Here is a 13649-nt window from a genome sequence, read left to right on the forward strand (position 1 = left end):
CAGGTGCCCACCAAAGCCACTCTATCACTCTCACCCCCTCAGCTGGACAGGGGAGAGAAAATATAACAACAGGCACGTGGGTCAGAAGACAGTTTAATGAAGCAAAAAGCCACAGGCGGAAGCAAAAGCAAAACATAAGATCTTATTCTCTACTTCCCACCAGCAGGCGATGTCCAGCCACTTCCTGGGAAGTAGGGCTCCGGTACACGTAATGGTTGCTCCAGACGACAAATGCAAAATGAATGTCCCCTGTTAGGCTCAACTCAGCCTCCAATACAGATAATTCTTGGCATCCCCCTGTCACTCCTGAGATCCAGATGGGTTCTGTGCCCCTATACCCTGATGGCACCAATGTACACTGCACACCCGTATCTACTAAAGCTTTGTACTCCTGTGGGTCTGATGTGCCAGGCCATTGGACCCACACAGTCCAGTATACCCGGTCATCCCTTTCCTTCTCCTGGGTGAAGGCAGGGACCCTCTATTCCTGTTCCTCATCAGAATATTCGCTGTCTGACCTTTGTAGTGCCAGACCAGAAGTTCCCTCACCAGGATCAAGGGAGATGATCTCAGTTCTTTTATGTCTGGGAAATCGTTGATTGCCTTCTTGGGTCTTTGCAGAAACTACGCTGACAGCCTTCTTGGGTGATCCCTTCTTAACAGGTGTCTTCCCTCTCAGTTCATGTACATGGGCTTCCAGCTTTGAGGTGGGTTCACCATCCCAATTCCTCATGTCCTCCCCCTAGTCACGCAGGAAAAAACAGAGTGCGCCGCATGGCATATGTCTGGGGCTTCCTTTCCCTCTGACCGGTGCAGGAGGACTGTCTTCTTGGGGCACCCCTGACAGCTAAGGTGCTGTCCCGTAAGAATGAGGTACACAGCTTTTCTTCAAAGTTTCAGAGCCAAGCAGATACTCTTTCCACAGTCACTGTATCCATATCTGGGTAATACATTGAAGCCAGGCTGCTAGAATATGACACAGGGGCACTTTGAACCACCTTCCTCCACATGGCCCGTGTGCACGGAACATCCTCTGGATCTTTGGGGACTCTATCTTTGTCCAGATCGCTGTAGATGATTTCCAGCACCGCTAGTTATCTCAGGTACTGGATGCCTTCCTCTGCAGTAGTCCACTTTCCTGGTGAGGTTGCAAGATCTTCCTTGAATGGATATCTTGCCTTTACACTTGAGAGCAGCCGTCTCCAGAGACTGCAAATTGCTGTCTCTTTTCCAATTCCTCTCTCTATTCTCCGGTCTCTAGCAAGGGATCCCAGCTGTTGGGCTTCCCTACCTTCCAGCTGCTGACTGTCAGCCTCGTTATCCCAGCATCAGAGCATCCAGGCAGCAACCTGCTCACCCAGCTGGCAGCTGTAATCTTTCCGCAGGTCTCGAAGTTTTGATGAGGTTAAGGGCCGAGTAGTTTCTGCTTCTTGTTTGATTTGTCTTACTTCTTCCTCTGATTTCCTTGTTGAAGGACCGGCTTCTTGATCGGATACTTCTTCCTCCCTTGTTAATCGAGGATATGGACTGTTGCTTTTCTTATCCACTGTTTCTTCTTCACTACTGGGGCAATTACTGTAGTCGTTGTTGTTTGGGTTCCTATCTCAGCCATGGTGTTCTCAGATGGGTCCCTGCCTCAGCCACAGTCCTGAGAGTATTGAACTGTGGCTCGATAGGCACAGGCCAGGCCCCAGTACAGGGCTAGAAGCTGCTGGTTTTCATTGGGGTAGGTAAGGCACCCTTCTATCAGGTGGTGCATTAGTTTGCCAGGACCGCTTGCCTGTTCAGGTGTGAAGTCCCAGGTTATGGGACCTAAGAATCTGCCCAAATCCTTCCACACACCCTGCCACCCAGGGACCGGCCGCCTCAGGGCACTTTTCAGTATTGCCTGACCCAAAAGCTGTCTTCTCTTATACCAGGATGATGCCAGATTCCACAGAACCCAGACCATGCCGAAAGTATTAATGAGTAATATTACACAACTCACATAAGGGTGAATGAGAACCTTGGGAGCCTGCATAACAAAATCATCTACATCAATTTCAGGTAGGGAGAGGGAGATGGATTCTTTCATCTTCTCCACAACATAGCTCCTGAAGCACAACAAGGCCATCACTACCAGGCAAGAGCACATAGCTATTATTTGAGCTAGCATGCTCCCAAGCTCCTTCATCCTCCACACACAATAGCTTCCCCAGCACACTAAAGCTATCAATATGATACCAAAGTACATAGCAACTGTTTGTACTAGCATGTTCCCAAGCAGAGCAAAATAAAGAGATAAGCACTGCAACTAACAAACTCCGTGACCTGCACAGGAGTTTTGCCACTTAATAGCTATTACAGCTACAGCACACTTAATGCAAAACTGTCGTTATTGTGCCCCACGTTGGGTGCCGAAAAGACTGTGGTGGGTTGACCCTGGGAAAAATGCCAGGTGCCTACCAAAGCCACTCTATCATTCCCCCTCCGTAACTGGACAGGAGAAAGGAGAGGAAAAAAAATAACAACAGGCTTGTGGGGTTGAGATAAGAACAGGGAGATCACTCAACATTTACCGTCACGGGCAAAACAGACTTGACTGAAAGGAAATGTAATTTATTACCACTTAACTCAGAGAGGAGTAATGAGAAACAAAACCAAATCTTAAAACACCTTCTCCCACCCCTCCCTCCTTTCCCGGGCATAACTTTGATCCTGATTTTTTTCCTCCCTCATCCCCCGCAGTGGCACAGGGGGGAAATCAGGGAATAGGGGTTGGGGTCAGTTCATCACACTGTTGTTTTCTGCCGCTTCTTCCTCCTCAGAGGGAGGACTCCTCACATGTTTCCCCTGCTCCAATGTGGGGTCCCCCTCACGGGAGAAAGTCCTCTGTGACTTCTCCAACATGAGTCTTCCCATGGGTTCAGTTCTTCATGAACTGCTCCAGTGTGGGTCTCCTCCATGGGGTGCAGTCCTTCAGGAACCGACTGCTCCAGCGTGAGCCCCCCTCACGGGGTCACCACCAGCAAACCTGCTCCAGTGTGGGCTTCTCTCTCTCCACGGGCCACAGGTCCTGCCAGGAGCCTGCTCCAGTGCAGGCTTCCCACGGGGTCACAGCCTTCTTCAGCTATCCCCCTACTCCGGCATGGAGGCCCTCCATGGGGTGTAGGCAGTCATCTGCTCCACCACCCATGGGCTGCAGGGGGACAACCTGCCTCACCGTGGTCTTCACCGCAGGCCGCAGGGGAATCGCTGCTCTGGCGCCTGGAGCATCTCCTCCCCCCCCTTCTTCACTGACCTTGGTGTTTGCAGGATGTTTCTCTCGCATATTCTCACTCCTCTCACTCGCTGCAATTCCTGCTGCGCAACAACTTTTTCACTCTCTTAAATACGTTATCACAGAGGCAAAAAATGCTGAAGCTGATGGGCTCGGCCTTGGCCAGCAGTGGGTCTGTCTTAAAGCCAGCTGGCAATGGCTGTATCTGACATAGGGAAACTTCGAGCAACTTCATACAGAAGCCACCCCTGTAACCCCCCCGCTACCAAAACCTTGCCACGCAGACCCGTTACACTAATGTAGAAGTGGCAGGGAGAAAGACATTAAATCATGAGGTTCTTCAGCAACCTCACCCATAGAGAGGAAGCGTGTAGATTGTGGGAAAAGCGATAAAAATTACAAGAATGATAGTACAGGTGTATAGAGATAAAAATCAGAGAGGACATGGCAGAAAGTAAAATACAACTAGCACAGAGTAAAAATGTGACAAAGCTTGCATTGGTACAATATTAGTAAAAGGTGAGAAACTGATCTATTAAGAGACAGTAGAAGCTCTTATTAGACATCACCAAGCAGGCAGTATTTAATGAATTTTTTGCTTCAGTGTCTATTAAAATGTCACTGCGGATCAGGCAGTCAACAGAATTAACATCAGCAATACTAGGACTGTCCTTGGGCTAGAATTCAGAGAGAACAGAATAGATGAGCTACATAGTTTTTAGCTGGATTAAATTAATCCAGGGAAATTTAGAAGAACACTCAGAGCCATCAGCAGTAGTATTTGACAGCTTGTGCAGGACTAACATGGTTCTAGAAGAGTTGTAAAGACAGTGTCAGTCTTTGAAAAGGACAAAGGGAGGAGTAAGAATTCTGATTTGCTTCATTTAACTTCGATACCAAGGAAAAACAAAACTAACAAACCATTTGAGAGCTCCTACCAGGTAATCTGGAGGTAGGTAACATCCAACCCACACCTATCACAAACAGATCCAATGAAGCATGTTGAAATTTGGTTTTGTGAGAAAGACCTTGTGGAAAGACAAGACAAGCACAAGGAACTGCTTACACTGACTCTGCTGGGAGCTTTAACACTGTTTCATGTGACCTTGGCAAAAACGAACTAGGAAAAACATGGTCTGGAAGAAAATATCACTGAGTAACTGCAATATTCATTGTAAAACTGCATCAGTAGCCACGATATTCATCAGGATTGGCAGTCTAAAAGAAGGAGGACTGAGAGGAGAGGCGAGGTGAGAACACTGTTAGCTTCTGTAAAGAGAAAAGGAATAACCAACCATCCATGCCCTTGGTAAACAGCACAAGAAGTACAGGGATCAAATCACAGCAAGAGGGAGGTGGTCCAGGTTAGATATGAGGAAAAACATGCCAATGATACGGCTAGCTGGAATAGATAGTAATGGAGACTGAGGAATCAGCCCTGCCAGAGATTTTAGGAGGTCAAGGAAGACAAACACCTCTCTGATTTATCATATGCAGTCAGTTCTGTCCTGAGGCTGGGGCGTGGGGCAGCTGACCTCGAGGTCCCTTATCTCTCTTGTTTACCTTCATCTTAACACTGCTTTACAGAAGAATTACATCAGTTTTCTAGGATGTCCAGTATTGTAGAGAGGTAAATCTATGCTAATGAGCAGGAGTACAAATTGACCAGCTTCTCTCTCCTGCGCAGGTTGAAAACATTAAAATCACCAAGAAAAAAAATAAGATAAAGGAAGTAAAGCTGTGAACCACCTGATTTTTGTAATATCAGACATCACTAAAAAGAAAAACCCAAACATTTTTAGAGAGGGCAACATCAACAACTGATACAATCTCTTTAAAAGTCTTGTAAGAAAAAGAGGAGTTTTCAGTGATTTCAGAAGCTCTCTCTTTCATTTAGAGGACAGTGGAAGTTCACGGGAGGAAGGGAAGGGGTGAGAAAAAACAAGACTCCCCAAACTTCCCATAATTTCTCTCCTCCATTTCTGTGAATGATCTGGAAGTCCAACGCATCTTTCTTTCTTGTAAGCGCCCCAGAATAGCGACACACAAGTACCCAAGCCATGACCAGAGAGCCTCCCTTCTCCTCTCCTGAGTGACCTAGGACTTGCCAGAAGTGACCTGGTGCTGGCTTTTTCCCCCTCCATCTTTTCTCACCTGATGGGTCCAGGACTCTGAGAGAGAGCAAGATCTGCAGTGCTTGACCTAGGGTTCCCCATGCTCCACAAATCTGCCCAGCATTTCTTCTTTTTCTATGACAGATCTTCTACCCCCTGCAAGTAATCCCATGCAACCTCTTGAGTGATTCATCATGCTCCCTCATCTGAGCAGTTCTTAAGCCTCTTTTCCCCTTCAAAAAGATTTCTACTTATATTACACAGTTGCCCTGATCCATCATCACTGCTCTAACTTTGCAATCACATTCCAATCGTTTCTATAGTTCTGGATTTTTCTCCCCATTTGCTGTGTAAGCCTTGGAAAAAATCAGCAGATGTCAACATTGGCTGCTATGAAGGCAATAACCTAGCTAAGGCACAGCTTTTTGGCATTTTTAATGCCATAAACCCTCTCCACACAGGGGAGGGAGAAGCCACAGGGTTAGGAGGGGCTTTGCTGTGCTCCAAAGGGCTGGCATGGCTCTGTGTGTTCATGAGGTGAGACGATGTCTCTAATACCCTGTGATTTCAGGCTTCCTATCCCCCAAAGCTGGTCATTGTCTGTACACTAGGTCTTCTCCCCCTTCCTCCACCACTGCTCTTCAAACTCTATCCGACCAGCAGTACAGCCTCAGCAGGACAGTCTCCAATGCTGCCCTGGAATCACACATGTCTAATTGTGGATTTGTACTCATCTTGGACAGGAGGCAAGTTTGGGCCAATGCCTAAACCAGTGAGACCTCCCAGTATGCCTTGCGGGAGGGCTGTTCTGGGAAATGCCAGGGAGGTCCTGCTAGCCCACGTAATGGTCACGTAACAGGAGACCCGATATCAGCAGGCAAGTTTGGACAGAAAGGGAACGAAAACAGAGGCAGCATCACCTGATGAGTAGGGCATGGTCTGAGAGGTTGGAGACTTGTATCCTGGTTGTAGTCTCAGCTCAGCAGCTGATCTGCTGAGTAACTTTTCCACATGCTTTGTTTTTCCCACCTATAAAAGGGTGAGAATTAATCTTGCTTTCCTCTGAAATGCTTTCAAGTCCACCGGTAAAGCACACTACATAACAGCTACACACTAGTTCCATCTGTTCAGTAGCGAGGCAGGCAAAAGCTCACTCACATTAAAATCACAATCTGTGTTTACCTTCTTTTATGCACTAAAGGACTTTTGGGATACACTGCCAGCTCATATGAATGGGCACAGTGGGCAATACTGGTTTGCTTTATGCAGTCTATACCACCAGAGAAGCTGTGCTGACGTCTCACATTATTATTGTGAGAAGACTCCATAATTCAGGAACTACCCAAAACCAAATGGAAAATAAAGGGAAAACACAACGGAAATGAAGGATTCTTAGCAACTGGGCAATAACAAGCCAAAGTGGAAAGTTTAAAGTGGCTACTCGCAAACAAAGAGCTTGCACTTTATCTGCCAAGACTGAAAAAAAAACCAACCTCAAGAAGACATGCCGGGGGGGAAAAAAAAAAAAAAAAAATCTATAAAGGGGCAATAGCTCTGTGTCTGAGAGCATTAGTAGGCATAGGCTGTAACAGGTTATTAAACAGCTTGGCTTTGAGAAATAAACAGTTTATTTCCAAGCCTTTAAAAACTGCAGGCTGAAATATGACCACAAGCCTACTTAGTTTAAAATATCAAGACTCCTCATTTTTTAACTAAAAGGTATGTCTTAGTCTGTGAATAATTTGACATTAAAAGATGGTGAGTGATAGCTAAATCTATGGCCGTTAACTTTAGCAAGAAGCTGTGGAAAGGACTCAGTGTCCTCCTGCTTGGTCGAAGGGAGACGATGGAAGTCACTCAGCTCAGAGAGGCGAGTGTGGGGAAATCTGCCAGTGCCTCCTCTCCAAAGTGGCTGTATTTGGAATATGAAGGTTTTGTCCCCAGAGTACTAGAGAGGAAAAACAGAGAAGCCACATCCTGTGGCATTTCAGCTGATTGGAAAGCAGGAGCCAGACCCACTCATGTTCTAAAGTATTGCAACCTGTTTGGGGAGCCAAAAGGAAAAAAGACCTAAGGAAACAACTACCAGAGTCTCAAGCTATCCCCCTGAAATTCAGCAATGCCTTATCACCACTCTCTTCTCTGGCAACATGACTAGCACATCCTCTCTGCCCTGTCTTTGCCAGGAGTGAGGACAAAAAGTCCCCTGCTTACCTTGTGCTCCAGCTCAAACTATCCGTATGTGAGAAGCAGAATACTTGTTCCCATTTCTCCCTTTTATTTTTAGTCCTTATAAGTGATCAATGGTGATTTGGGTCTTAGGGAAAAAACAGTTGGAAGAGGAGGGATGAGGGAAAAGAGGGAGGGAAGAAGCAGGTCATCTGAGCAGTTGACTTTGTTGTTATGGCAGAAATTAAAAAACTCAAGTTCTTAGCACTCAAATTTCTGAGAAACCCATGGTGTTAGAGAGGCAGTCTGTGCTCATTAGCCTTTGCTTAAATATTTACTTTGGCTCCATGACTGCTCCTGGCCCAGGCTCTTGGCACCATGATGTCACCACAAGAAGCCAACACTAGACCCCTGGTAGGAGCAGTGGTCATCAAGCTGGCTTTCTGGCACTGCCCTGGGTTAGTCATCAGTTACCCAGCTCCCCATTATCGCTCCAACATGTCCAGAGGGAGCAGGCCAGCTTTTGGCTCTAGCCTTCTTATTTCCCTGCTGTCTGCTCTAGGAACTCTCCTTTCTTTGCTCTCTAACTGTAAGAAAGCATCCAAAAGGACTTTGAAAGAATTTACAAATTGTGGGCATAATCCACTCTGGAAGAGGTGGGAACAAAGAGCCTTGAATCCAAAGACCAAGTTCATCAGTAACTTGGTATTCCTGTATGGTGGGATATTATAACTAAGAGTCTTAACCACAGAAGAAGCAAAAATCATTCACCCCCTCCCTTAAAATGGGAGGTCGATTAGAAAGAGCAAAGTGAGACATCCTGATATCTTATACACAAAATCTGAGGAGAATTATGGCCCTCTTAAATGGCCGTAAGTGGTCAGAAACAGAACTGTATGTTCAGTTTATGTGACAGTGCTTTACCTGTGCCTGTCTGCTAGTCATCATTTTCTCTTTCCTCCTGAAATCTTTTAAATCTGTTTGTCAGTCTTGACAGAAGAAAAGAGGGCTCAGATACCGAGTTTGCACAAATGTCATAGAAATAGATGGCTAGTTGAAGACAGAAACTATACTAATATTCCCATAAAAAAAGAAGGGAGTGGCAGGACCTGAACTCTTCTTAGACACCAGAGAATCTGTACAGGACAAGACCCATGATGGGAGTCCCATGTCTAAGTAATTTTTAAGAAAACAGAAGCGCTGTTTTGGGACACTGAAGATTCCACTTGTAAAAGACAGATCCACAGAAGGACAGCTTCGTTCTCACCTCTGTCCGGGCAAGTATGTGCTAGATCTCCTATAAACCACAGTCTGACAGCCATACTAAAATAGCGATCTGAGTGACTTGTTGAAAGAGCGGCTTTTGGAAGTGCTTCAGCATTCACTTCTTGAGACCAGGTATTTAAATTAGACTGGCAGTCAGATAAACATTGAAGTAAAGTGTTGGATTTCTTTACATCTCAGTGCACTAAGTCCGGATAGACTGGTCCTGGGGGTCACGCTGGAGAAACACAAGCCCAGCTGCTGGGTGTTCACAGCATTAGGATGGCTGGCCCCACTCCACTACCAAGTGCACTATTTGGAAACATCCCCTCCTTCCTTGGGGAAGGTCCTTCCAACAGCCTAAGCCAGCCCAAGCCTGCTGAGGTGAGGATGGCTCACAGACAGGTCGCAGCCTGAACTCCAGTGAAGCAGGTGGACAACTGGCAGGTGGCAAAGAGGGGTCCCATCCAGGGACTGTACAGCACAGCACACCGTTACGGAGTGTCTCCGTGTCAGCCCTGCTGGACAACTTTGTTCTAACACTAGGACGATGCACTGAGAGTCTGCCTCAAAGGTGAGGCCAGAACATCTTTGGTCTGCAGTCCTGTCACTCTTGGTGCCCCAGATCCTCCCTTCGCGTTTGGCATTACCAGTACAGCAGCAGACATCTCAGTAGCCTGGTTGGGAAGAAAAGGATGAAGGTGTATCTCTTCTATTTTCATTCCAGATTGCATTCAGCTTACTTGGACATATCCTGCAGAAGAAGCAGCTGAAGCGTCACACAGAGGACCAGGGGTGGCTAGGACTGCTTAGCCAGAGAAGTGCAGAGTCCAACAGGAAGGGCTGAGACATGGCAGCACTGCTTGTGCTTTGACAGCAGCCTGTTGCGTGGCCCTGGACGTGTTATTTCACCTTTCTGCCTCCTGTGAACAGCAGGTGATGGTGCGTGCCAGCACGTTTCTAGATTGGACATGCAGAGCACTTCTGCATGTCCCTCAGCTCCTCTTCTACCTTCCACTCCCACTGGCAGAAATCTTTGCAGCAACTCAGCAGAGCAGCCATAAATACTAGCGCTTCTTCCACAGCACAAGTTCAAGCTGGCCTCAGAGCAGAATTTAAAATATAATTTAAAAAGCAAGCAACATACTCTTAAACACAGACCATAAAGAGACAAGCGCCCAGCCCCTGGCAGAGCCGGGAACTACGCTGCAGTCACTGCCAGGTGAGGTCAGCAATTTGGTGTTTCAGTGGAGATGGGGAGGAAAAGGCAACCCTATGCCAAATTCATTCAGGTACCACCTGGGGTGTTTCAGTGATTTCCAGTGTCCTCCAGGCTCTATTCCCTCTCCCTCTATACTGATCCCTGCCTGCCTTCCTGCATCTTTTACACCAGCTCTACCATAGTATACAACAGTTCCTTGTCACCAAGTCCTCCTCTTGCTCTCTTATAATGAAAACCAGCTGTGGCAGGCATGTCCCAAACAAAGCCTTACACATTCCTGGTGGAACTGCCTCCTCACCGCCAAAACCCCCAGACTTTATATTTACTACAGAAAATTCAAAACACAACCGCTTTTCCTCCTCCAAGCTGTAATTTCCTGCTTGTCAGGCCCATCAAATTTAAGATTTCACGTACTATTCTTATCTCAAGTCCCTGCTTCTCCCCTGCCCCACCACTTAGCAAAGCTGACAGCCCTCCAGCACCATGAACACTGCTATAAGTAGCTTCTGTGGAGCAGAATAGCACATTCTTCCTTCTCTGAAAAAGACCACAGAGGGTGGTTTGAAGTAGACGTAGGAAAAAAGTAGAGATAGGAAAATCACTGTGGTGCAACAAGAATCTGTCTGAACTGTACTAAATCTTCTCAACAGGTGGACCCCTGTTTAAAATCAGGCAGGTGGTGAACACTTCTCCTCTCTCACTTGCCTTTCACTTTGCATTCTATTTTCTGGCAGTTTTGCTCAGAGACTACAATGGCAAAATTCAGAGGCAAAGCCTGGGCTTGGGCTATTCCAAGACAAGTTCTGCAAACTGAAAATGCCTCGGTGATTCAGTTTAGGTTTCAGTACAAAGCAGGCTGATAGGTGCCTACTGTGAACAGAAGACCAATAAGCATTTTACCCCTTCAGTTCAGCTGTGAAAGCCAAGTCTTGAACTGGGCCTGTGCTGGCACAAAAGCAATTAAATTGATTTTTGTAGACTGTGCTCTGAGAAACCCAGGGACAACATGCGTTGATCTGAACAACTCCATGAACCCAGAGAGTTATCATCTGTAATTTTTGCTGTTCACAAAAGGAAAAAAAAAAAACAAAAAACCAAACACCCAAACATTTGCAAGCCATTGACACAGCCAAGACATACAGGATGAGTTCAGGCCCCAGCAGTACATGTCAGTGTGTCCTGCTGCAATGTGGTGACTTGTAAGTACTAGAGTGATCCCTGAATGAACAAGCTTGAATCTCACACAGCCCCCAGCTACCACACAGGGGCTTCAGATAGGTTCTAGGGCACCCAACGGGGTGATTTGTACCTCTTCTCATAGCTGATAACTGGCACCCACCACTACTATGCCACTCCTCTTCCTCACCCTCAGCAGCAACTGGTACCAGCAGAAGTGTAAGGCTCTTCTCAGTCACCGTCAAGGATGAGGTAGGTGATGGAGCTCAGCAGAAGCCTCCCATGAGGAGGATTCAACTCCACCAGCCACAGACTGCAGTCTGGAAATGGTGAGGGGAGCATAGGGCTGTATATTTGGCAAGGTTCATGCAGCTTTTTGCAGAGAAGGTTTCCTATGCAGGCTGTGCTCACCCCTTAGTCTAGACTGAGCCTTAAAACGTGCCCCTGCAAAGCTGAGGTCTTGTCTGCCTTTTTGCTGCTCAATTTTCCTCCTATCCAGCAATATTTGTTACAAGAACAATGGCAACCTGAGCTACCCACAGCCTCAGTGATGGGGCGGAGGAGTGGTCACCGGGCAGGGGAAAGCAGTAGCACTGTAATTTCTTTCCTGACCATTTTTCACCAGTCGTCTGAGCTCCACGCCAGCAATTTAAATTATCAAAGTTTGTTCCAATGTTATACAAACAAGTGAGAGAAAGTCTGAAAGCAAAGCCAAGCAAAGGAAGGTCAAAAAGCAGCCTCTTCTCCCAAAAGACCTTTGTTGAGGACACTATTTCTTGAATAGCCAGGATGTATTAAGACTACCTCAAGGTTTGCTTTCCTGTGAGCTATCTTCAGGCACTAATTTCCGTAATTCTTGAGGCTTAGAAAGGCAAGGCTTCTGTCAGCCTGACAGCCAAAGAACAAGCTTTCCTGCCTTTTAAATCCTACCTAGTTCTCCTTCTCAGCCCAGTAGGTTTGCTACGTAGGCAGCATATTAGGTCACGAGCCATGAAACGATCGTTGCCCTGACACTTCCTCCCTACTCCAGACCATCAGGAAATCACTCAGACACCCCAGGAAGGTCAGTTTCATCAGGGTGCCTAGAGGCCATAAGTAGCAAACACCAGTCTTCATGGGACTCACCACAGCTTGTACATGCAGCTATATTTTTCTTAAGTAAGGCAATCTCAGCCCCATCCACAAGCATCTCAAAGTTCACCTCCCACTGAGGTTCTTGGCCAATTTGCTGCAGTGAGCGGATGAGTCTGTTAACAGAAGGCCCCAGAAGGTTGGTTTGGAAATACTTCCTCCTACTTGATCTCCAAACAGATTTTCACAAACTACTGTCAAATCCTGATACTTGCACTCTTCCAGTAGAAGGGGGTGTGAGGCCCTGGCACAGGATGCCCAGAGAAGCTGTGGCTGCCCGCTCCCTGGCAGTGCTCAAGGCCAGGCTGGATGGAGCTGGGAGCAACCTGGTCTGGTGGGAGGTGTCCCTGCCCATGGCAGGGGGTTGGAACTGGATGATCCTTAAGGTCCCTTCCAACCCAAACCAGTCTGTGATTCTATGATATATGGCATTTTAGTACCACAGCACACGGATCTTACCTAATTTCTTACCTAATACGAACCTACACCAACAAGGAGGGATCAGGACAGCCCATTCTGCATCGGCAGGAGCTGCTCACTTGACTGCTGACTAGAGCACCGCTGCGGCCACAAGCAATCTGCCTACTCCAGTGCCTCTGAGCCAGCAGGTGGGTGGCCTCAGGGAATGATTGAGTCAGAGTTTCTGGCCACCAGCTGGCAAAGCCAATCTCAGCAAAATCTACATAGGATGCGGTGGTCAATACTTGGCCTGTGATTTCCTGCGTTACACACAACTATATGACCCTTTAATAAAAAGGCAGGGCCGCTGTATGGTTTTTTACATCTCCCTGCACATATCATCTCCATCGCCCAGCCATGCTCTCTGGAAGATTCCTGGTAACTTTCCTGACATCAGATACGTAGAATAAGTAGTAAGAGGAGCAAAACCTCTTCATGATATTTATAGAGACATCTGTACAGCCATTCTTTTTTACTGACCCAGACCCATAACGTTAGTGAAACAGATCAGGGACTGTAAACAGCTCAGAATAAAGGTCTAGGACAGCAGCATCCTCAGTAACATGACTGAGGTGAATGAAGTGAGGAGCAAGCAGATCTGTGTAAGGATGATGTGAACATGTGGAGGTTACAGAGTGCAGGGTGCAGCCCTCCTGAGTTCCCAGCACCAGGCATATGGGCCAAGCAAGTTTCTACTCTACACAGTAGGGGAGGCAAAACCCTTGCTCAGATTACATGCTGTCCCTTCCCACAGGCAATTCCTTCAGCAGCTGAACCGTCTGTGATTAATTTGTGCAGGAAACTGCTGCATCTCACCTCCTATTTCAGCAGGAGATTTGTCGGGTTGCAGAAAAGC

The 13649-nt window shown here is 47.0% G+C and overlaps 1 pseudogene; it reads right to left on the minus strand.

Annotated features, from left to right (window-relative positions):
- Positions 1-405: 405 nt before the first annotated feature.
- Positions 406-1615, minus strand: LOC147414612 (uncharacterized; annotated as a pseudogene).
- Between the last annotated feature and the right edge of the window lie 12034 nt (positions 1616-13649).

Source organism: Leptosomus discolor, chromosome 12 (assembly GCF_034619465.1).
Source record: "Leptosomus discolor isolate bLepDis1 chromosome 12, bLepDis1.hap2, whole genome shotgun sequence".
Classification (NCBI taxonomy): Eukaryota; Metazoa; Chordata; class Aves; order Leptosomiformes; family Leptosomidae; genus Leptosomus; species Leptosomus discolor.